The sequence below is a fragment of the Maniola jurtina genome, chromosome 4 (assembly GCF_905333055.1).
Source record: "Maniola jurtina chromosome 4, ilManJurt1.1, whole genome shotgun sequence".
Taxonomy (NCBI): Eukaryota; Metazoa; Arthropoda; class Insecta; order Lepidoptera; family Nymphalidae; genus Maniola; species Maniola jurtina.
The window spans coordinates 16,551,398-16,574,922 of record NC_060032.1 but is presented as its reverse complement, the minus strand read 5'-3'; the positions used below and the strand labels follow the sequence as shown (position 1 = coordinate 16,574,922).

Below are 23,525 nucleotides of genomic sequence, written 5' to 3'. Positions count from 1 at the left end.
AAGCAAATAGAATGAATTTGCCTCACGTCGGATCTGACGGATGGCGCGATGAATCATGCGGAGTACGAATCAATCTCGATCACATCGACACCGACTGTTTCAAACCTTTATTCAGGCTCGATTTATACTTAATTTTATTTTAAAATTATCTAATAGACAGGGAGCTGATCACTTCAAAAATAATTGATAAAAATTTTTCTTAGTAAAGTTAAAAACGCGTGTGCGAAAATATTTATCATTAGTTAATTTGGAAGCTTAGAAAAGAAAATTACATTATTATTGTTCTAATGTTAGCTTTTGATTTTATTAAAAAGTAAGTATCTGCTTTGTTTCTTGCCGGCTCTTCTCAGTAGAATCTACTTTACGAGCCAGTGGTAGAGTCTTTATATACATATCTCAACTTAAGTGCAGAAGTTGCTCTACTAAATATATTTAATTTACAAGAAGTACCTACTCTATAAGATTAGTATGTCAGCAAAATATAGAGCGCCTCACACCACATGAGCCATTATGCAAAACCGTTACAATATTATTCTTTAAATAGGCATCGTTATACTTACTACTTCCACAAGTCATGGTAATGCAGCTACACTATAATCATGGCATGAAAGTTTATCGTACAAGTTATGAAGGTATCGACAACTTATGAAATCATTGAGTTATACCTTAGGTTTTTGTTAGAATCTTTTTGAACCCTGACGTCACGACAACGAAGAGGAACAAACGAGCTGACTCACAGTTCAGAAGGCGCGCTCCATTGAAACTCACTGCACCTTTACATTGTTACCTATTATGTATTACAATGGCTGGTAAATAAGGCGATCTGAGGAACCGACAGATACAACTAAAACTCGTCACGGTGCCAGACAGGTCTGTTTCCATACTCATCAAGAATATAGGAGTTCCTGTAGACTTTGAGTTTTTGCCAAGTAGATTTTTTAACTTCCTATCTATGCGACATTTGTGAAAAGATCTATTGAGGTACTCACTAGTCACTTACCAAATCTGACTCAGTGTCGTTTCGACTTATTTTGTTTACAGCACTCGCGAAAACAAAGTAGGTACTTACTTGAGTGTTTATACCTTGAATTGTAAAACTGACCTCAATCAGATAATGTTAATGTATAAATCGCCCAAATGATAATAATCATACGCTCAACCGGCATATAACCTACTTAATATTTTCGCACACATCATTCAACGTTGTTTCCTGCGACAGCTCCCTGCCTACAATCTTTGACCTAATCATTTTTAATACACCGATCTAACATCGGGTAAATTATTAGCAGTTTACAATTTATAATCCTAAAAGCATTTATGTTAATTCACTCGGGGAATTACCTTTTTGCTACCTAATGATACCATATTACGTTGCCGAGTAACATTTAGGTTTTTTGCAAAGTAATTTAATTTTTTATGATGTAGTACTAAATATAGACGTCAGAATATGATATTTTGCAATTATGACAGGTCAAGGAGGTTCAGTGGTAAATTTGGAATTTATGACCGGTTTTGGAATTTATGACTGTACCTATATTCTCCTCTAATTAATTACATGATGGTCCGAGGGGTGTTCTTGGGATATTTTGCGTAGTGATGATTCAAGGGACCCAAAAAAGGATGTAATTTTTTAAGGGTTCCTGTAAGTATGTATGTATCTATCTGAGTTTTTATTCCACCATTAACTTCTAAATGCCTGAACAGATTTGCATGTATGGAGTATCATTGGAATCCTAATTTCATCCCAAGTTCACTGGCTATCATTTTTTTAAAATTAATATGGCAGCTGTATGACGGCATATTCTAATGTGATAAAAGTCTTTCATTTTATTTTTACTTAATAAACAGCAAACTTGATGTAGTGCAAACGTTAGTTGGGTTTACGAAAACTTTTAAAATTAAGTACTTGTTTCAATATTACTCAGGTATATAGGCGCTTATTGCAATATAATATAGTCGGTGGAATTCAATATCTAACAGATGCGCTAACCTAGCGCGTGTCCGGCTCACAGCGATGTTGCACCTTTGACCCTCCCCACCTAGTTATTGAACATTACCCTTCCTCCACAAAAATATCCGGGATTTTCCAAATACCGCATCTTTATTGATGTCAATATATTATTTTTGCAGAATTATAGAAGTTATTTTTTGTTCACATCGGCTTTAAATGGCGACCTGCGATAAACTCTGTCGAATGTTATGGCAGCAATATTTGATGTATAGATAACGCGCTTATTTAAATCTAAATGCGATTAAATTAGCAATGGTGCTAATTCGGTTGTTTACTCTCTTAACTTTTGACCGATCTAAAAGTAATGATATCCTTGTATTAACTACCTACCCATATTGTAATGTGTGTCTGTTTGTTTGTTGATTATTCTTATCTCGGTAAATGAAGCGTTCCACCGCCATTTAAAAAAAACCCACGTGAGCGGAGTCGCGGATAACGGCTAGTATTATGTGTATAAAATTAATGCAACTGTAAGTACCTACTTATAATATACTTTTTGAGAAAAGATTGTTCATTAGAAAGACATTGTGATATACTTAAATCCTACACTGTACGAACCATGTACAGACAATATTACAAATAGACTGCCCAGAGAAAGGTTCAATGATTGCAGTACAGAACCCTGATAATCGTAAAATTATGAAAGACCAATTCGTCCATTCCGGAAGTCATTTAGCAGTTAAATGGTGTCCCAAAATAGAGACAATGGCACTCAGCGGCTTGTAGGGTTGTTTATGGCAGCCTTTAGCTGCTATCGGGCGGCGACATCAGTTGCTGAACTCCGGCCCGTGAGCCCGACCATAGACACATAGAGCAGCAGAGAAACTAAACGCATAGTAAATAAACCGGCCAAGTACGAGTCAGACTCGCGCACTGAGGGTTCCGTACTCGGGTATTTTTTCCAACATTTTGCACGATAAATCAAAAACTATAATACATAAAAATAAATAAAAATCTGTTTTAGAATGTACAGGTAAAGCCCTTTCATATAATACCCCACTTGGTATAGTTATCTTACTTTAAAAATTAAAACACATTTTGATTTTTTTTTTAATGATGTAACCACAAAATCGGGGTTTTCAGATTTAATCCTGTACTTCTGCTGTAAGACCTACCTACCTGCCATTTCATGATTCTAGGTCAACGGGAATTATCCTATAGATTTCTTGACAGACAGACAGACAACAAAGTGATCATAGAAGGGCTCCATTTTTCTTTTTGAGGTACGGAACCCTAGAAACGGTTTTGTTTCATATCATATAGTACGTAAAGCTATTAATTAATCTATGACACTAATTGCCTGCATTTTACTTTGACGCTATTCTGTTTCGACTCTCGAATACTGACAAAATTGGTGAGAAGTAAAATCTTATACTGAGGATACTAAATAGCTCAACGGTAAACGAACGGACGGAAATCCGTAAGGTCGGTGGTTCATACACCATGCACTGTTGTCTTACCCACTCTTAGCACAAGCTTTACGTTTTATTATTTATTATTATTTATTTCTACAAAGCAGGATCGACAGGTCACCGACCCGGTTCAGATAATATTTCCAGGCATTGCTACTCTAAGGGGCCACGACAACTCCGTGCAAGAGCAACAGTTTCGGCGCGTAAGTAAATAGGAGTGGCGGACTGGTGTCGCGGCGGACCGTTTGTTGACACAACGTCGTAAGTAATAACGAGTGTGGGCATCGCGTCGCTCGCGGAAAATTTCTTTATTGCCAACGATCCTAAGAGGCTTTTTCTAAGAGACTTAATTAAGTAGAGTTGTTTTATCATTAGTGACTTTCTTACGCTTCAAAAATTCGACAACACAAATCCAAGCGTGGAAGAAGGCAGTACTAATTCTTAGTACAAGAATCTTACTTTAATATCCACTGTGGAAAATTCAGCAAACAAATGATTTTTTGATGTTTTTACGGTTTTTTACGAGTAGCAGCGTCGTAAGCTTTTGATAGGTTTTCGTAGTTTGGTAGGATCTCGCTTATTTAGTTTGTCGCACACCATGTGACAAGCTAGTGGATTCCGGTCAGCACGACAGTGGGTTACGGTGTACTTGTATCGGCCACGAGTTACAATGGCGGTTCATCTATTTGCGGCCACCGTCCCCTGCCAAGAGCACGACCGCCGCTCGCAGCCAACACATCACATATAACATATACTCACACCATATATACATGTATAATAATATACTGTCACCAAACAGACGATACTAAAATAATTACAAACGTTAGTCAGCTGGCGCGCCGTACAACTTACGTACCGCGTAAAACGTGCCTACGTATTGGCACGATATTTGAATGGGATATTTTTGTATTGTTATACACAAAATTAAACAGTTGTACTTACTTAAATATATTATGGCTGTGATAGCCAAATAGTATGGACATCAGTAGGTAGTATTCGGGATGTCGGGGTAGACGCGGGCAAGCATCTCTATAACCTTACGAAATATCAACACAAAGGTGAAGGAAAACATCGTGAGGGCACCTATTACAAGTGTAGTTATTATACCATAATACTAATAGATGTTGTCAAATACAATATCTATTAAATGGCACAGAACTAATCTAAATTAAACTGAACGAGTGTGACAGCTCGACAAGGATCGACAAATTCAAACTCTATTTTAGAAACAAATGAAAACTAAATTGACCACAGTCCATACGGATGGCTGACAGCAATTCCAGTCAATACAAAGGACAGCATTTGGTAATAAAACAATGTGTGTGTTTGGTTTGAGAGTATTGCTCTGGCCGTTTGTGTCGTGCAATAGCCTGCAGCCCTAGCATAATCCGCGCGACATCGCTCTCGTGGCTTTGACAAAGCCTGCTGCTCTTCAACAGCGGCCTGAAGCAGTTGTCGGCTCTTTGTAAGATAGGATACCTTACAAAGAGCACAGACAATCAAAGAGAAACTAAACTGAAGACTCTATACAGTGTGTATGTAATCATATTAAAGACATGCTTGATTGCGACAAAATCCCTATAACGGTATAGTGCAACCAGGTACTTACGGGACACCCCGCACGCTAAGCTCACCCGTTGCCCCGCCTCATACCCCGATTGCCATCTCAATCTGTCGCGTACTGTAGGTATGAAGCTTAGAAACCAAACGTGATACAGGCACGGCCCGTGTTCATACTTTATGAGTCAAAGGAGTCAAAGCATATAATTTCATTCAAAATAGGTAGGTATCTACCATTGTACACTTTTTGATTGTCAATTGTTCTATTTGTAAGATAAATGTATGGATAAAAATGATGTAATGCTGATAATAATTAACCACGTGAACCTAAAACTAAAGCCACGAGAATTATTCCAAACGCGCGCTATTAAACAGCCAAATCGCATTTCCATTTCAGTCTACATGATCGTTTTTGTTGCCACAGCATAATGTTATAATTGCTGTTCAGCAAGTCCTTCGTGAAATTAATGCAAATGAAAATGCAAATACAAGCGCGGCACAGCACCGGCCGGCCGGCGCGGCGTCACACGCGCTGTTTCCTGACCTCATAGTATAATAGATCATCATCATCATCGCCGGCTCACTACTGAGCACGGGTCTGCTCTCAGCATGAGAAGGGTTTTGGCCGCAGACCTCGCTGGTCAAGTGTGGAGCCACGCAGTAGTCGGCCAGCACTGCCCATGTTTGCCAAGTGCATTGGTCAAGCGTCTTCGGACAATAGGCACTTTATTTAGCAAAATTGTTTCAAAAATTGTATGGTCCTTTTTGACAAATTGTCTGCATTCAACATAATAATGTACGGGTTATGTTCTAATTTTATTATTTAATACCCATAACATTAAATGAAAATCTTATAGAGTTAATAATATTATTATTTGGTAAGTAATTATTAGGAGGTGGTGGGTTCGTAGATGTGATTTGCGCTGAATCGCGTCCGTTAATCGAACCAATAACCAATAATTGACATTTCCTGTTTCCGTAAATAGCCATTACTGTGCCAAATATTAATTTCCCGTTGATAATCCAGTAATCCATAGAGATTAACCTCCGATACAAGATACAATGGTTTATGGGCGTTGAGCTATATATAAAATCTATACTAATAAATAAAATTGGAGTGTCTGTCTGTAATTTCGAAATAACTACCGCATATTAAGGTCATATAGTTATTTGAACGATACTAACTGAATCACACGTTTTTAAAATTTTTGTCTGTCTGTCTGTCTATCTGTCTGTCTGTCTGTTTGAAAAGGCTAATCTTGGGAACGGCTGAACCGATTTTGACGGGATTTTCACAGACAAGTAGAGAATTGACCAGGGAGTAAAGGCTACTTTTTTAACCGACTTTCAAAAAGGGAGTTGTGTTTTTCTACCTATGTACACCGAAATCTCCGAGATTTCTGAACCGATTTGCGTCATTTCTTTTTTAATCGATAGAGGAACTTTGCGACATTGTTTCATAAAAAATTTGGAGTCCAACTCCTCAATCCTGATGCTGCAGGGGATTATTTATTTATTTATTTACTATAGTACCGCCCACAGAGTTACACATTTTAATTATACATTTTGTTCCTTACTTTCTATTGCTCTTATGTAACTCCACTTACGGGCAGTCACAGCGTGCATTAACATAAACATAAGTCGTACGGTAAAATATAAAATATAATATAATAGCTAACCTAAGGACTATGAAAAAATACCTAGGTTATAAATTTTAAAAGAATATAATAAGATGAAAATTAAGTTAAAGTAAATTTAAGTTAAACTAAGCTAAATTATCTAAATCATCTAAAATACAATATACTTACGGCTAGGGATTGACACTAATTATCGTTATCCTATTGAGGAATCAAATATAATCAGGGATCTGACCAATCCACGCGGGCGAAGCTGCGGGCATCAGCTAGTATAAAATAAAATCATTGATGTACTCGTAGAAGGAATCTACCCTATTTATAATCGTACTTTAATTAAAATTAGATAAAAAGGTCTCGGGCTTTGATATTCACAACTTTTAAATCGAAGGGTAAATTTACAGAGGTTTTTAATTCCAAATCTTAATATAAAATTAGTCTGTACTGTCCCACGACTGAACAAAAGTGTCGCTCCAATATTTAACCACTCCCTCTTCGGGTAGCTGACTGTGAAATTGTTCATCGCGCCACCGCCTCGTCACGCTGGCATTGACGTTCCTAAGGAGTCCAAAAAGAAGCCGATTTTGCCCACAAGTCGTCTGGCATGCGGCACACCTGCCCCGTGCCAGAGCGCAAGCCCAACGTACTAGCTAACGTTGGAGTAGGAATTCTGCTATAACAGAATTCCTCACGCAACCTGCTAGTATATACAAGAAGATGAGGTTTTTAATTGCAATAAATAAATGGTGAAAATTAATTGACACCTAGTGCAAATACCTTTTTGCAAGTTATCACGAAATTGAAAGTTTAGGTGTTCCCTGGTAGACACGCGTTTAGTATTCTCAGGAACGGCAGAATACCATCGATCTTAAAAGTGTTTTGAGCCTCGCATTACATATCGTATGTTTTATCGTATGATTTTTACAGTCCTGAGTACTTGTAGAAATAATCAAGCGCTGAATATTTCAAGTTCGCTCCAACAAAGAGCATAAATTGATTTATAATTGGATCCTAAACTGCTTGAAACTTCCCCAAATTAAATCGACAATAGTTCGGAGATGAAGTGCCTTTCTACATGTTCTAGACACTTCTATTTCAGTTCCAATTTTATCGAGAAACAGTAAGTACGTCTATACTCTATCCACGGCGAGAAGTTAGTTTAGGGCTCTCTCAGTTACGTAATTCCATATCAATGACAATAAAGTTAGTGGGCGTTAACCACTTAGATTGATCAACTAATCACAAACGAATCTATGTTTTCCAATCGAATTTCGTATGTTTTTGAACATAGAGTTTCTCTAATTCGTAGTAGGCACGGAATAGAGTATGATTCATACCCACTAGTTCAATGTTCATACCAGCGAAAACCTTTTTATTTGTAAAAACATTTGTTTGAAGAATTCAGGAATTATCATTATCAATCTAAATATTCATCTAATTTATCGTCGCCGATAGTTTAGTGAGCGATTCATTCAACGGCGCTTCATAGTCATAACTTTTCATTTTATTACTAAGTTCAACAATGAGTAGATGAATAGTTTAAAAGAAGATAAGATTTTTATTAAAGTATATCTATAATAAGATAGATCTTTGAATAAAGTGCATATAATTTAAAGCAAGCTATGATGCAATTTGCGAGCTTAAATCCTTTCCTTCAGCTAATTTACCTCTCTCGACACAAAATATTTGAACCGAAAATTAAAAGCAAATCATCACCCCGCGGCGCCGCCATGCAATCTACTCTCCACGTGAGAGCCTTCACCTTGCATGCCTTTATTGCAGCCATCGTGCCGCTCTGCCTTGTGACATGCACTCGATATTAAAACTTGCTATATAGCCAATATGCTTTGTAGCTAATGATATAGTAACATGACAAAAGCCCCTGAGCACAATTACAGTTCTCATAATATCACAATGCTAGAATCGCAATTGTTGTGATTGTAACTGTTTTTATGATATTCTAGCTTCCAATCAGACATGATTTGACACTACAGCTGTCAAAATTCAACTGTGATACTCTAAACTGTGATAGTCTAGTATATTACCTACGTATAATTAAATGAAAAAAATTAAATAAAGTAATCTGTTCTTACCTGTACTTACCTGCACAAACACGCAGCCGTTGCAACTTCAGAGCGCACTAGAAGATTGGCGACACAGTGGGATATGTCACAACTTTTTGTCGGGCGACAGCTGGTACAACTCAATATAGGTACAGTGTGTTTACGCCCAATAACTCGGTATTGGAATCAAAAAGATCCATAGCAATATAACGATTATCAATATATTATGGTTTTAAAAAAGATTATGATTGGTTTGTGGATTTGTTCAATATGTAGCGGCTTTGATTTGCTTTGGGCTTTGATGGTCAAATTGGCAATCAGGATTGAAAACTATTCTATTACCAAAAAACTAGAACTGACGAAAAATATACACTGCCTGTTTACAATTGCCAGATAAACTTAATCAAACGGATAAATTTTACATTTTTACAGAGTTCCAATACAAAAACTGTCATAACGTCTTTAAATAAAGTTTATCTGGATATTGTGAAACAAATCTTAGTCTTTATGGGTATAAAGGATCTAAATATTGGGATAGAAAATATGTAGGTACAGATAGAAAACATTTATTCCTGTTTTCTAATGTAACTAAGTGAGACTATGAATTATTATTGATTATCTGATTTATTATTTGAATATATTATTAGGTACTTTTTATTTTGTAATCTGAAGTCTGTCAATCCGAACATGAAGTAATAAGATACTACAAAAAAAACGCGTAAAAATATTAAAAACAACCTATATTTTTGAAAGTTTGCAATGCAAATAAACATCCGACTGACGCTAGAGGTCAACGAACGTTGCGTTGATAGGCCACCACGGGGTCAATGCCACGTGGTAGGTGGGACATTGACCCTGATTTTGTACGCTATTCACTGCAGTATAACGCAAGTAAGTATATTGGTATTGGATTGTGTTTAAATGTACTACGAAGCGTTAAGCTTTCGCTAGCATTGTAATTACAGCCTGTACCATTAGCTCGTTAATCTACGTTATACTAGAAATATTATCAGGACGTCTACGTCAAATCATCATCGAAGCGGGGGTCATATGACGTCACTACACTAATGAAACTATTAACTCAGTGACGTCAGCACGTCGTCGCTCGGACGGGAGCTTGGACCATTGACGCGTAGTTTGTATTTCTTGTAATTAATTAACTGTAAAAAGGCGTCATGAATATTAAAATTGTTGTTAAAGTGCAAGAAGTCATTTGGCAAAGCACAAAGAGTGTATATGTGCATCTGTGCCCTCATCACTACTGAAATAATGTATTATTGTGAGCTGTATACTTCATCAACATTATCATAATCATTACTAACTACGACTTCCTTCTCAGAATAAGAAGGATTTGACCGTAGGCGCCAGCTGGCCAGGAACGTTAAGGCGAGAACTGTCAGACACTCAGGTTTCCTCACGACGTTTTCCCTTATTGTTAAAACAAGTGATATTTAACTGCTTAAACCCACATAACACCGCATAGTTAGAGGTGCGTGGCCGGGATCGAACCCCCGACCCCCGATATGGAAGTACCAGCCTACCACGAGTCACATTCAACTAATTACACTTAGTGGACACACAACACATGGACTTTGTCCACAGAGCACGTCTGAATTCTGAATGACCGCCTGTTATGGTGCCTACTCACGACACTGCCGCAGGGCTGATTTAGGATTAAAAAGTGGGAAGGGACCTAGATTGCCTCCTAAACATGTCGTGTGTAGGAGAGTTCTAGGTCGGATCCTAGATCGGGCGGCACTGAGCAGATATGCATCTAACATAGCAAGTGACCCAAATGTAGGGTCCACCCTAGTTGCTCCAATCTAGCTGTCTCTTAAATCAGCTGCCTCAGTTTCGTGAGTAGAATGCTTTAAAATAGTGTTTCTTAGTTAAAGCAAATCTAAAATCGTGAGTCGGCGCTAGCTAGTGGATAAAAAACTGGGAAAAAGACAAAGATAACATACATCTACCTAAAAAATTGACGTACGAGTTTAATAATCCGTTACATAGACGTTTAAATGACAAGATAATTAATTACAGGAACACATTAAGATTAAGATAAAGACGTAATACATCATTCGCGTAAAATATGCAAAACATTAACTGATCTAACTCGTTTAGTTTTTGTGGTCAGATGGTGTTTTAATGCACATTCAAATGAGGTAAATATAGAAACTACTAATTGTAGTATTAACTAATGTACATTAACTCGAGACTGGGCCATTAATTTTAACCATGATATATTATGTTTTTATTAAATCATATTACATATTTTATTGTAATTAAGTTTTTTTACCGGTTCAAATCTAATTATAAGGAAATTAATGATATTATTATCTCCAACTATGCATATCTTTTAACAGTTTTTTTTTTATAATAGGAATTGAGAAATTTTTAATCTTAAGGTCGTGAAATACCAATTTATTACTAACAGTATGTACCTACACAATAGAGTAATCCCTCTGTAAGCGATATTCGTAAGTTTCTCTAAAGCTTCTATTTCTATAGATATTACTTAAATATAGTTGACTTGTCTTGCTCTACATAAAGTAAGGCTTCCCAATTGATCTGAATGTCAGAGGCTAGCTAAATTTCCTAACAATTAAAGTGAAAGACAAAACTGAAAACTGGCAAGTTTATCAGAGTCAGTATGCACCTAACAAAGGCGCTGTAAAAATTACTTCGGCTGAAATAGAATTACGGGACGGGAATTTTTTTTTTTCAAATTTTTTTATTTTAATATTTATCCAACGGGTCTTCTTGGAGTGGAAGATACACGGAACCTTCCAGGTTAGCCCGCGTCTATCTTAGACTGCATCGTCGGTTTTTTTTATGTGATCTCACCTTGTGGTAATGATGCAGTCTAAGATGGAAGCGGGCTAACTTGGAAAGTGTATGGCAGTTCATTAAACCCATACCCTGATCGGTTTCTGTGAGGCAGCGCACTGCAACGTTAAATTAACCGGTATGGCCCTAAGTAACTAGCTGTGTGTTCAGACTTTATAATAATCACCGACTAGTCCTGAAGGCGTTTATACCAAGAGGAATATGTCGCCACTTTACAAAATCAAAGGCTTCCCCGAGGCGCTCCAATCTCCTTACACCACTCAGGCGCTACTGGGGCAAAGTCCCTACTTACAAATAAGCTACAATCATCTATTGTTCATATTTTCCTGTACCGAAAAATATCGCTTTTAAAGGATAAAGCTCTTTAAGAACAGAATGTCATAAGAGTAAAACGCGAGGTCGCTGGTTCGACTCCTGGTTGGGCCCTAGGTTTTTAACAGCTTTTTATTACTTAAATTGATTTGTTTCTTATAATGTTTTGGTACCAACTGGTGTTGATATAAAGATTGCGCTCTCCTTTTGATTTGAAATTCGCTCAGAACAAATCGTCGCTAAAGTTCTACCACTAGTCACTTTTTAGCAGGTTTTTTGTGTTTTTTTTAATTCATTATAGGCACACGCTTGACCACAATCATACTTAATGGAAAGTGATGATGTGCCCTAATAATGGGATGCGTTGAATTGGTAGAAAACACAGATCGCGAAAGAGTAGATATTCCGAACTTTAGCCATGCGTATGAGGACTGATGACGAAAAACGTTTCGTGCGTAAAGATGGAATGTCGACGACATACGAATGGAAGCTCACCCGACGTCTTGGCATTTAGAAGCCATTCGTCATTTCAGCCAATCAGAAACAAGAAATCGTTCAACAGAAACTCTTAAACAAATAAAGAGAGCAACTGCACGGTATCCATAATAACCCAACCACTAAAACAACAAGTATATTTTCTCAAAGTTGCTGATTTAAACTTACTGTGTTAGAACTTAAACGACGAAATGTAGGTACCTATAATGGTGATTCCCACATCCCCGGGTAGATCCCTCCAGCTTTTGACATATTATGTGGTGTCAATCTCTTAAAACATTAATTTGTCATATGTGGCGTTCTTATGGTGTGAGTAGGATATTGATGGATCGTCCCCCGACGCCACGCGCACATAACTCATGGTAAAACATTACACCATATCGGTTCAGCCGTACGCATTAATAAAGCGATCAATTTTATAATATCGTTCCTCGGAGCTATTTATTACCGTAAATATATGCCATAAATAACATAGTCGAATGAAAATATCGCTCATAAATAAACTACTTGCTCTTCCACTTTATAATATAATAAGTAAACTAATTGTCGCGCCCTGGCTTCACACGAGTATTGCTGGAAAACCTTTCATAGGGGGAGCATACTTTATTAGAATCTGCATGCAATATTGCCTCTATACTGTATGCACGGAGATAAATTAGTATAGCACTCTTTGTGTTACGTGATCCCATATAATTAAGTGACAGAAACAAAAATTTCAGTTGTTACGTTTGAGTTTGGTGTACGTAAACGTAAATAAAGTATTTTGTGGGCAGTGTAGGTGCATTGCTCTGCGGGGAGATAAACGATGACATGCGTCTTACCCTGGTGCCGCCGCCGCGGGCGGCGTGGACGGCGTACTGTACGAGTACCGACTTTCAATACGAGACTCGATAATATTCACATATGAATATAGTCGAGCCTCGTGAAGTAATTCCTTAGATTTGGTTGTCCATATGTTGTTAATACTTGTTTGTTTTTGGCTCTATCTTAAACTAGTATAAAACTGCAAAGCCACCTGTCCCGTGGCTTTGCAACGCTTTGTCAATGACGAAAAAGCCGCGAGAAAGAGTCGTCGCTCCGATTGGTGCTGGGCCTTGTTAGGCCAGGAATTTCTATTACATCGGAATCGTATGTTAGTCCTGAATCCCATGGCGAGTAAACCGCGGGTTTGCGAAGGCCCTAAACATTTAATAGATTGGCGCGGCTCGTGTGAGACATCATAAATCGTTTTATTTTACCCCTCGTTTTTTATCTTTGGCGCGGGGATAAATGTCGGCCATCAATCTATTCGCTTTATGCTGTAAATATGATAAAGTAGTTGCCATTGTACTAAATTAGTAGACACTGGATATCAAGTTTCATTTCTTAATTCATTATATTATTCATTACTAGCTGATGCCCGCGACTTCGTTCGCGTGGATGTAGGTTTTTTAAAATTCCCGTGGGAACTCTTTGATTTTCTGGGATAAAAAGTAGCCTATGTGCTAATCCAGGGTATAATCTTAATTTCAGCCCAATGCATCCAGTAGTTTTTGCGTGAAGGAGTAACAAACATACACACACACACATACAAACTTTCTCCTTTATAATATTAGTGTGATAGACAAGCGCTTAACCACAATCACACCTGATGATGTGGCCTAAGATGGGAGGCGTTTACTAGAAGATTCACTATTCACGCTTACATAATAGTAATTAAGATTCTTTAGATCTAAAATTGAAGCTGATACTTATTTATTTATGATGATATTTTAGACAATTTGAAACGATAATCTCTGTATGTTTTCAGTATCATGTGAATTATAATAATTTCTGTAAGTACGTAAAAAATAATTCAATTTTCTCAACAGATTGCTGAGGCGGCTCAATTTGATTGTCCTCGGGTCTTATGGCTCCCCGGCCGCGGCGAGACAGGAACACTACCTGAAGTGAGTTATAATTTTCTCAGAAAATAACTTTTTAGTAATGTAAAAAAATTCAGGGAACTCTTAGCAAAGCGGGTCAGATTATGCCCGTTTAACTTTGCAAAGCAAAAAATCTCAACAAATAAAATTAGAGTTGATAACTTTTTAGTTTAGTAAAGTAGTAGAGTTTATGGAAACGTCCAGGAAAAATGTAACTTCCTAAATAGTACAGCTTTTAGAAATCAGCGATAAACTTTTCCGAAAAACTAAATGGTACGGAACCCTCGGTGGGCGTATGACTTATACTTGGCCGCCGGTTTTTATTGGATTTATTGTACAAATAACACAACAGAAATAGCTTAGCTCTCTAAATAAGGAGAAATAAATAATAATAGAGTAAGCCCTGACAAAAATTAGTGTCAGGTGTGTACACTGTACAGTGTATCGACGTGATTGCTTTTCTTGCTGATACAATTTTCAATATAAATAAAATATCGCACCCATACCGGGAATTTTGCGTGCAAAGGAATTTTTTACCTTTGTCGACAAAGATATTGTCCCGATTTTCTTTTATCTGATAATATTTGGATGGAATAAGATAAAACGTATAAAGGGAAGCTTACCACGCCCTGATAGGCTTATAAAGCTACTTTCCTTTGGGTTCCGTAGCGAAGAGTTCCGACCAAATCCTATTACTAAGCCTCCGCTGTCCGTAAGTACATGCGTCCGTCTGTCCATCCGTCCGTCTAGAGAACAATCTTTTCAGTTTTAAAGTTTACTTTGGACATCTTAATTATTTAAACTAATATCCGTACATACAGTAAACATTTTATATATTGAACGGCACATCTAACTTTTGTGATGCAAATGAGCTAATCTGCGAGTGCTCGTAATCGCATCGTCGAACCAATAGCTCTCAGAGCAGCTACGGTGCTACGGCTACGTGGCTCTACGGTGTAGCGTCTTAATGCAACGTGACTCATTGTAGGGTTCCGTACCGTACTAAGCCTCCGCTATCCATCGGTCTGTCTGTTAGTTGACAGTATTTCATGAACAGTAATAGGAAGAGAAGTGAAATTTTCACAGAATGTGAACTTCCATTGTCGCTAACAACAAATAAGAAAAATATCAAAACACCGCCATGAAAATTTAAAATACCTAAATGAAAAGTATTATTTCTCGTTCGACGGTACGGAACCTCTCGTGTACGAGACTCGCGCTTGAACGTTTTTTAATATTCACCTACATATTCAGCATTTGCTCTGTTCTGTGGCAATCATCTCATTTGTTCCGAAACAGACAAATCAACAAATACAAATAGATATACGGCGACTTATTTTTACTTTTTTTGGCATCTCTAAAGATTTTTTGTGTAACAAAAGCCAGGAAAAGCAAGAAATTGCAGATATTTTTATATTTATTTGTTTTTGTTATATTATTATATTATTTAATTATTATTATTGTATAATTATATTTCATTATATTTGGACTTACCTAACCTACCTACCTACTTACCTATGTCTGAACGAAAGAAGAAAAACGTTTATTTACAAATTGTGGCACACATCACTAGATATACAAAAAGGTAAGTTATTTTATCCGGTCACCTCCATCATTTGAGGCTCAGAACAAAATAATAAAAGTATAAAATTGATCGAGTCCCTATCATATTTTTAAGTGGTCTAGGAAGAAATAAAGATAAGAATCGTTGCGGTAGATGGTGAAGGTCAGCCCACTCCGGGTTTGATTGATTTGATTTCGATTGGCAATCTGAACATAGTGCGTAGGCACCACTGTCTGTGCTAAACACCGCACCATCGCACGTACGATATAGGACATGCGGCAAATATCACAAGGGATATTAATTTGTCCTTTTTATACTATTGAAAAGAGAATAGTTTCTTCTTTCGATCTGTATCACCTCATCACTGTATCATAGTGTAATATAAATAACCCACGATTGATAAGTACCTCTTATTATATTTAACAACAAAACTAAGTAAATAGAGTAAGGTACTTAAATGTAATTTTTTTAGAGTATAGACAATTACTTAAAACTGCTACCATATTCTACCTAAACAAGTTTTAATCATAAACACTATTATAAAAATTATAAATGTTGTACCTACATAGTTAAAGCTACTAACTTAGGGATTAAACTAGGGACATTGAAATTAAATGATTGAGTCTTAATTATTTATTAAATTGTATGATCATATGACATTCATAATATTTTGGTAGGAGTAAAACTTTATTGAGCATTAAAAACTGATCTCAATAGCAACAGACAAAAATTAAAGTAACTGAAAAATATAATGGAGTTAGTTCACAAAATTCATTGGAGCAAGTACCTAGCTGGTTCAAAGTTTAGGTATCGAGGGGTCAATGAGTAGTAAGGTCACCACAAAGACGAGCAGTTGGTAGTGTCATGATTGCGAACAATTGATGCCAATCGTCGCTTCTCATAGCGACAGATAATAAGCTTAATAAACGTCCTTCAACTAACATTAAATGTTTTAGTACGATTAAATGTTTTAGTTTGATGTACGAATACACGCGCAACAAGTCCATTTAACGTATTTATAGATGGACTTTGGTTGCTTAATATTCAAATGAAATTGGAACTACGATTGTATGAAACGAGTGACGGAGAGAGCCCTCTTAAGCCTCAATAGCTCAACGATTTTAGGAGTGGACTGAATTCCGAAAGGTCAGTGGTTCAAACCCCAGCCGTTGCACTATTGTCGTACCCACTCCTAGCACAAGCTTTACGTTTAGTTGGAGGGGAAAGGGGAATGTTAGTCATGATTGAAATGGCTAATATTCTTTTTTTAAAAAACAAAAAAAAAGTAGTAGGTATACAAAACTTGTATAACTTGATTTGCAGCGAATGTTTGCACAGTGCAAGTAACTTGCTAAAACTACCTTCTGCAAGTTTTATTATTAGTGGATATTTCTTACAGCAATATTTGCAGTACAACCTTTAAGGCCGTCTTATTCAAGGCAATATTATCCATATCCACATTATCATAATTGCGAAAGTATTTCTGACCTTTTCTTACCTCTACCTTTGAGAGCTCAATCGCAGAAAAGATCTTGACGGAATTTGAAATAAATCTAGCTAATTTCCTAAAGACGGACATTGGCTATTTTTACCCTGGTAAATCTAAAAAACCGGCCAAATGCGAGTCAACGGAAAGTACCCTATAGGTTTCTTGACAGACACGACGGACGGACGGACGGACGGACAGACAAACAGACAGACCGACAGACAGAAAACAAAGTGATCCTATAAGGGCTCCGTTTTTCCTTTTGAGGTACGAAACCCTAAAAATTGCCCGAATTGTTCCTATCCGTCCCCCTCAACTTATATTCACGTGTATAAAGTCGCGACTCGCGGGCATCAGCGACTCACTACTTCACTAATCACTACAAATATTATAAATGCGAAAGTGTGTTTGCTTGGTGGTTTGCGAACCAGTCGATCGACGTGTTTTTGCACGGGTAATACCTGTTAAAGACCTGGTGAGTATGACATAGGCTACTTTTTATCCCCGAAATCAAAGAGTTTCCACGGGATTATTGAAAACCTAAATCCACGCGGACGGAGTCGTGGGCGTCAGCGAATAATTAATAAATCAAACTGTCCGTCGTAACTCATTTTGCTTCCTGAGGATAACAAAACTTTAGAATTTTCGTTAACAGGTCCGTTTGTCTTCCTGTTCCGGACACTAACTGATTGCGCAAGCCCGGACACTCGTTATAATTGTCCACCACCGTCCGCCTCGTCCCTGGAGAATATTTCACTTCCTTTGTATTCATTTTAGGCTTTCGCTGGAGGATCCTCGTTTTCTTTACATAAAATGCTTATTTGCTTGAAATATAATTTACAATAGTAACAATTACTTATTGTGTTTATTTATTTTACTAGCTAATACACGCGACGTCGTCCGTGTTTAGGTTTTTAAAGGGAACTCTTTGATTTTCTGTGATAAAAAGTTTCCTAAATCACTCTCCACGTCATTAACCTATACTTATACAAACGGACCTCTAACTTTTTGGAGTTATGTTTTAAACAATTAAATACTTGCTTTAACGGCGAAAGAAAACATAGTGAGGAAATCTGTATGTATGAGAGTTCTCCACAATGTCCTCAAAGGTGTGTAAATTCCGCCAACCCGCACTTGGCCAGCGTGGTGGACTTCGGCCGAACCCTTTTCATTTTAAGAGGATACCTGTGCTTAGTAGTGAGCCGGTGATGGGTTGACGATAATTAATTCTACAGAATAATTTTTCAATTTAAAATTCAAAATATTTAATATTCAATTAGACTTTTACAAGTAGGTACTTTTGAATCGTCAAGAGCATCAACTACTGGTTCGGAATGCCTTTCGGTTGAAAACCTTGTTTCCTGATATAATTAACTCAATTATAGAGTAAATACCACACTTGCACTTTAAAGTTAAATTTAGTTTGGTGCTTAGACCGCAAATTAGCTGAATGTTAACGCTCCACGAGTTATGGGGTTACGTGTAAAAGTTTTAGTGGGAACAAAGTGAAGAAGCTCCCGCCGGCAGTAATGTGGGGAAACGTAAGTTATAGCTGTTGTCGCCATTACCCTTTACTTTGCCCCCTCGAGCGTGGTTGCCGACCTATGACTGTGCAAACAAACTTAAAAGCAATAAGTTAAAACACTGAATGGGGGTTAAGTTTAGTTCCAACAACTTTTCTTTTAGATTTTTAACGTTTGTTTGGTCATAAGAAAAAATATGTTAAGTATATTATTAAGATTAAGAAAAAATGCTTTAAAAGTCCTTGTTGAGTTCCTCTCATGCTTTCATCAAAAAACTAAAGGTAAGAAGGAAGGAAGGTTAGGTTGAACCAGCTTTCTCACAAAATAAAATCAATTAATAAATAATATTATAGAATTCTTTACCGATCACTGCTTATATTATAATTGCGGAAGTGTGTTACGAGTAGTTGGTTGGTTTCTCCTCCAATCATGTCGCAACGGAGCAACGGATCGACTTCTTAACGACTAGGTTATCACCGATTTATGAAAACGAGTATGAAAAGTCAATCACACTAATATTATAAAGACGAAAGTTTGTGTGTATGTGTGTATGTTTGTTACTCTTTCACGCAAAAACTACTGAACGGATTTGGAATAGATTACACCCTGGATAAACACATAGGCTACTTTTCATCTCGGAAAATCAATGAACTTCCACGGGATTTTTAAAAACCTAAATCCACGCGGGCAAAGCTGCGGGCATCAGCTAGTTATAGCATAAATGAGATCGCAACCATTCCTTACATTCAGACAGACAGACGTTACGCTTCGCTCTGTAAGATCCGTAACATCTCGCGCCTGCAGCAGCTGCGCTCCAGTAGCTCTTAAAAACATATCCGAAGAGTTCTTGCCGAAGTTCGGATCATAAATAGTGGGTTATTGCGCGCCTGAGGTGAGCTCATGATGCGACAGCTTGTATTTATTGGCTGCTCTGTTGGCTTTATATCGGTAGTTATTACACATTCATTGACTGTTTAATAAATAGTACCTATTGTTGGTACATGTAAGTTAAACCTATTCCTTACTAAATCTAAACCTACTTCAACTATGGATAGGATCGATTAGCGCGCGGCAAGTAAGCTAAGCAGTAAGCCGTTATACATTCTACCTCACACATTCCAATCGAGAATATGTAGGTTTTTTTATTCGTTTATCAATTAAGTAAGTTATAGCTGTTGTCGCCATTACCCTTTACTTTGCCTCCTCGAGCGTGGTTGCCGACCTATGACTGTGCAAACAAACTTAAAAGCAATAAGTTAAAACACTGAATGGGGGTTAACTTTGAAAAGTTGACGCGAAGGTGCTTGAAGCTCAGCATTGGGAGACCCCACTAGATGGCGGATGGTCATCGCTGGGGGTCGCGAGTCGTAGCGCTACGACCGTGTCATGATCGACGACAGTACGGAACGGAATTTTCCAACTAAACTAAAAGCTAAATCATATTGACAGATTCCACACGTGACCAGACACGCTGTCGTCACGGAGACACGTGTTCATTTGTATAATATCTGCCAACGATCACAGACACAAAATATTAAAGCGACTTTTGGGAACACAATATTTTCATGTTGGCATATTATGTAAATAGTTTTACATTTGATTTGATGGTTTAATCTCAAGCTTTATTATCATCATATATCTCGCTCGCAGCTTTTGCATTGCTATGTTGCCGAAAATACCACGAGAAAGCGCACTCGCACTTATTGTAGGTGCTTCGGCTGTTGATTGTCTGAGCGCGGCCACAATATACGGATAGCGCGAGCAGATTTTTTAAGCCTCGATAGCTCAACGATTGAGGAGCGGACTGAATTCCGAAAGGTCGGCGGTTCAAACCCCATGAACTGGTATCGACACTCCCAGTAGTCCCGGAGTCATGGAAACATCACATCCATCCATAGTATGATAACGAAATAAACAGATTTACGACAGCGAAAGGAAGGTCGAAAGGCCAGTTAATTATGACTGCCTCAAGCAGTCACAATAACCATATCCAATATCCATACTATAAATGCGAAAGTGTGTCTGTTTGCTAGATTTTCGCGGCTTACACCCCGGCGAAGGACGTAGGCTTTTATCCTGGGAAATCAAAGAGTTCCCACGGTTTCTTAAAAACCATTCATTCAACCGATTTAAATGAAAGATACATAGGTAGCTTGCGTCCCGGAAATTGATGTTCATCACGGAAAAGCAAAGAGTTCCCACAGGGTTTACAAAAACACTCAATCCACGCTAGCGAAGTTGCGGGCACATCTAGTAGTTTATATCTAGTAGCTTTTACATTTTGGTACATTCCTTTCTAATAATATAAAATTTAACAACTGTGCTAATAAAAAAGTTCGTCGCACGTCGAATATTTGAAAAGCGGCCGCTATTTATGTGTTGTGGAGATGTGAAAACAAACATGTAGCTCATAAATACACGCAACCGGGGCAACGGCTGCAGTTATCATTTGAGTCAATTGAGATGAACTGTAACTCTTTGATGTTCGAAATGGGCAAATCGGATTGCAGGTTGGGGTCAACAAACTCGATTGAATATTTATATGTTTGGTTTATGTGTGTGTGTCGAATAATTCTACTAATGGTTGCTTAAATAGTATGCTGAGCCTTGAACCATAGCACAGAAACTACCATAGCTGAACAAATATAAACCATATAAACAAAGTAACATGAACCGTGTAATAATGGATGGATCATCATTAGCTTATGTCCTTTCCCGAGATGCAAGCTATCTCTGTACCAAACATCAAAATGCAAGCTTTCGCGACAGACAGACGGATACACTTTCGCACTTATAATAGTATTCATTAGTATGGATGGATAATATTTGTATGAATGATCCAAAGAACCAAAAATTGATAAGTATTTATGTATAAAATCTACTACACTATTATTGAGACGAAACTTTCTCTTTATACAATAGACCTACATTATATAAACATCTAAGAAAAAAGATGTTTATAGTTGTTAATTTGTCAGAATAGGACAATTAGATCAAAAAAACACTTTGTAATCTTTGTTATTTGATTCTTACGAATGTGTTTTATAAGTAGATGACATTTACACTAGTGTGTCGACCAATCATTCCTGCATATTGTAACGTGTATTTCCGTGGAGACGATGCGTCGCCAAATATAAATAGCATATATTTGTCTCTGAGACATCGCCGCCTTGGCACGCCACTGCCCACGTGCGAACTAATACAACAGACCTTATTGTAAACAAAAATTACATTTATTTCAATCGTCAAACGAATACCGAGGCAAAAGAGTTAGGTATAAATGATGAAGTCATGACGAAACCTTGATAAGAAATACCTTCAGATCAAACCATCGTGCTTGCGACTATGGCGGCTCGTGCATGAAGGCTGGTCTTCTTCTCATGGAAACTGGGTTATAAAGTTAGGAAATCAACTGTTTCGGTAAAGTTAGATTTGCTGGTCAATCGAAGTTTCTCGGCGCAACACGCCAGACTAAAGGAGCCCAATAGAACTCGGCTTAACTAGCTAAGAAATAGAAATTATGTGAATAGAAAGTTTTTGGTACAAATAAACATTAGATACGTACAAGTGCTTTTGAATAATCAGTTTTACCACTATTTAGAAATTCCAAAAATTCAATCCAAGCTGATTGACTGACTGACTGACTCTATCTACTGTAGACATCCGTCAAGAAAGGATTTTTGAAAATTCAACCCCTAAAGGGATAAAATAGGGGTTTGAAGTTTATGTATTCCTCGTGTATAAAGTCGTAGGCATAAGCTAGTAACTAATAACATACGTACATGATAATTGTAGCCACACGTAATTGCTGAGAGCAAATCAAAGCCACGCTCTTTTTTTCCGTTTCAATAATTTTAATAACAGCCTTTATTGTATCGATACACAGTCCGTTTAAAAACTTGCCCTTTCATACAGCAAATATTGAAAGGATTTAGAGCTATAGCATCGCGATCATTCATCACGAGCACACACACACACATACACAATTACATGCAAATGTACAACCGTGTCATTGTGGAGGAATGTGAGTGATTTATTGCACGTTGCGGCGTCGAGCGCACTTGTGGGTGCATATATATAATGCACTCACAAGTGATGCTTGTCCGAATTAATGGATCGTCGAAAAACATTGATGTACCGGTCAGATACCGCTTGCGGAAATTGCAGATTCGGCCCAGGTCAAGATGTATGCAGTTATTTGGTACAAGATTTAGTGCTTTATATTCATATAAATGCGAAAGTGTCTGTCTGTCTGTTTGCTAACTATTCACGGCCGATCCGTTCAAGCGATTACAACGAACATAGGCTACTTCTTGTCCCAGAAAACCAAAAAGCTCCCAAGGGATTTTTAAACTTAAACCCACGCGAACGAATTCGTGGAGATCAGGCATATTATTATTCATTACCACGATAAATACAAAGTTACCGATATTTCGACCCAGATGCTTGAATCATGGTCTCAAAGCTGCGATACATGAAGTTGGAGCTGTCACGCACAATATCGTAGGTATATATCGTTACTGGCTGAGACAGCTCCAAATATCGTAAGAATTATATCATTATCGATGTAAGTACTAGCTGATTTCCAATTTTGATTTGCAGTTTCGCAAAACACACTTATGTTTATACTAGCTGATGCCTACGATGGATATAGGTTTTTGAAAATCCCGTGGGAACTCATTAATTTTTCAATCTATTAGTATTTCAAATTTCA

General features: G+C 37.4%; 1 protein-coding gene and 1 long non-coding RNA gene across 3 annotated transcripts in view; one reads left to right on the top strand and one right to left on the bottom strand.

The window, feature by feature from the left end:
* LOC123864250 (FMRFamide receptor-like) overlaps positions 1–23,525 on the top strand; it is a 91,368-nt gene that overhangs the window by 9,183 nt on the left and 58,660 nt on the right. For both annotated transcript variants that reach the window (XM_045904547.1, XM_045904546.1), the window contains exon 2: positions 14,185–14,262. The gene's annotated coding sequence lies outside the window, so the exon portion shown is untranslated. The remainder of the gene's footprint in view (positions 1–14,184; positions 14,263–23,525) is intronic.
* LOC123864251 lies at positions 9,785–21,850 on the bottom strand. The gene is made up of 3 exons (XR_006795737.1): positions 21,798–21,850; positions 16,227–16,233; positions 9,785–9,796 (listed from the first exon to the last, which is right to left on the bottom strand). It is a non-coding gene; the product is annotated as an uncharacterized LOC123864251 (long non-coding RNA).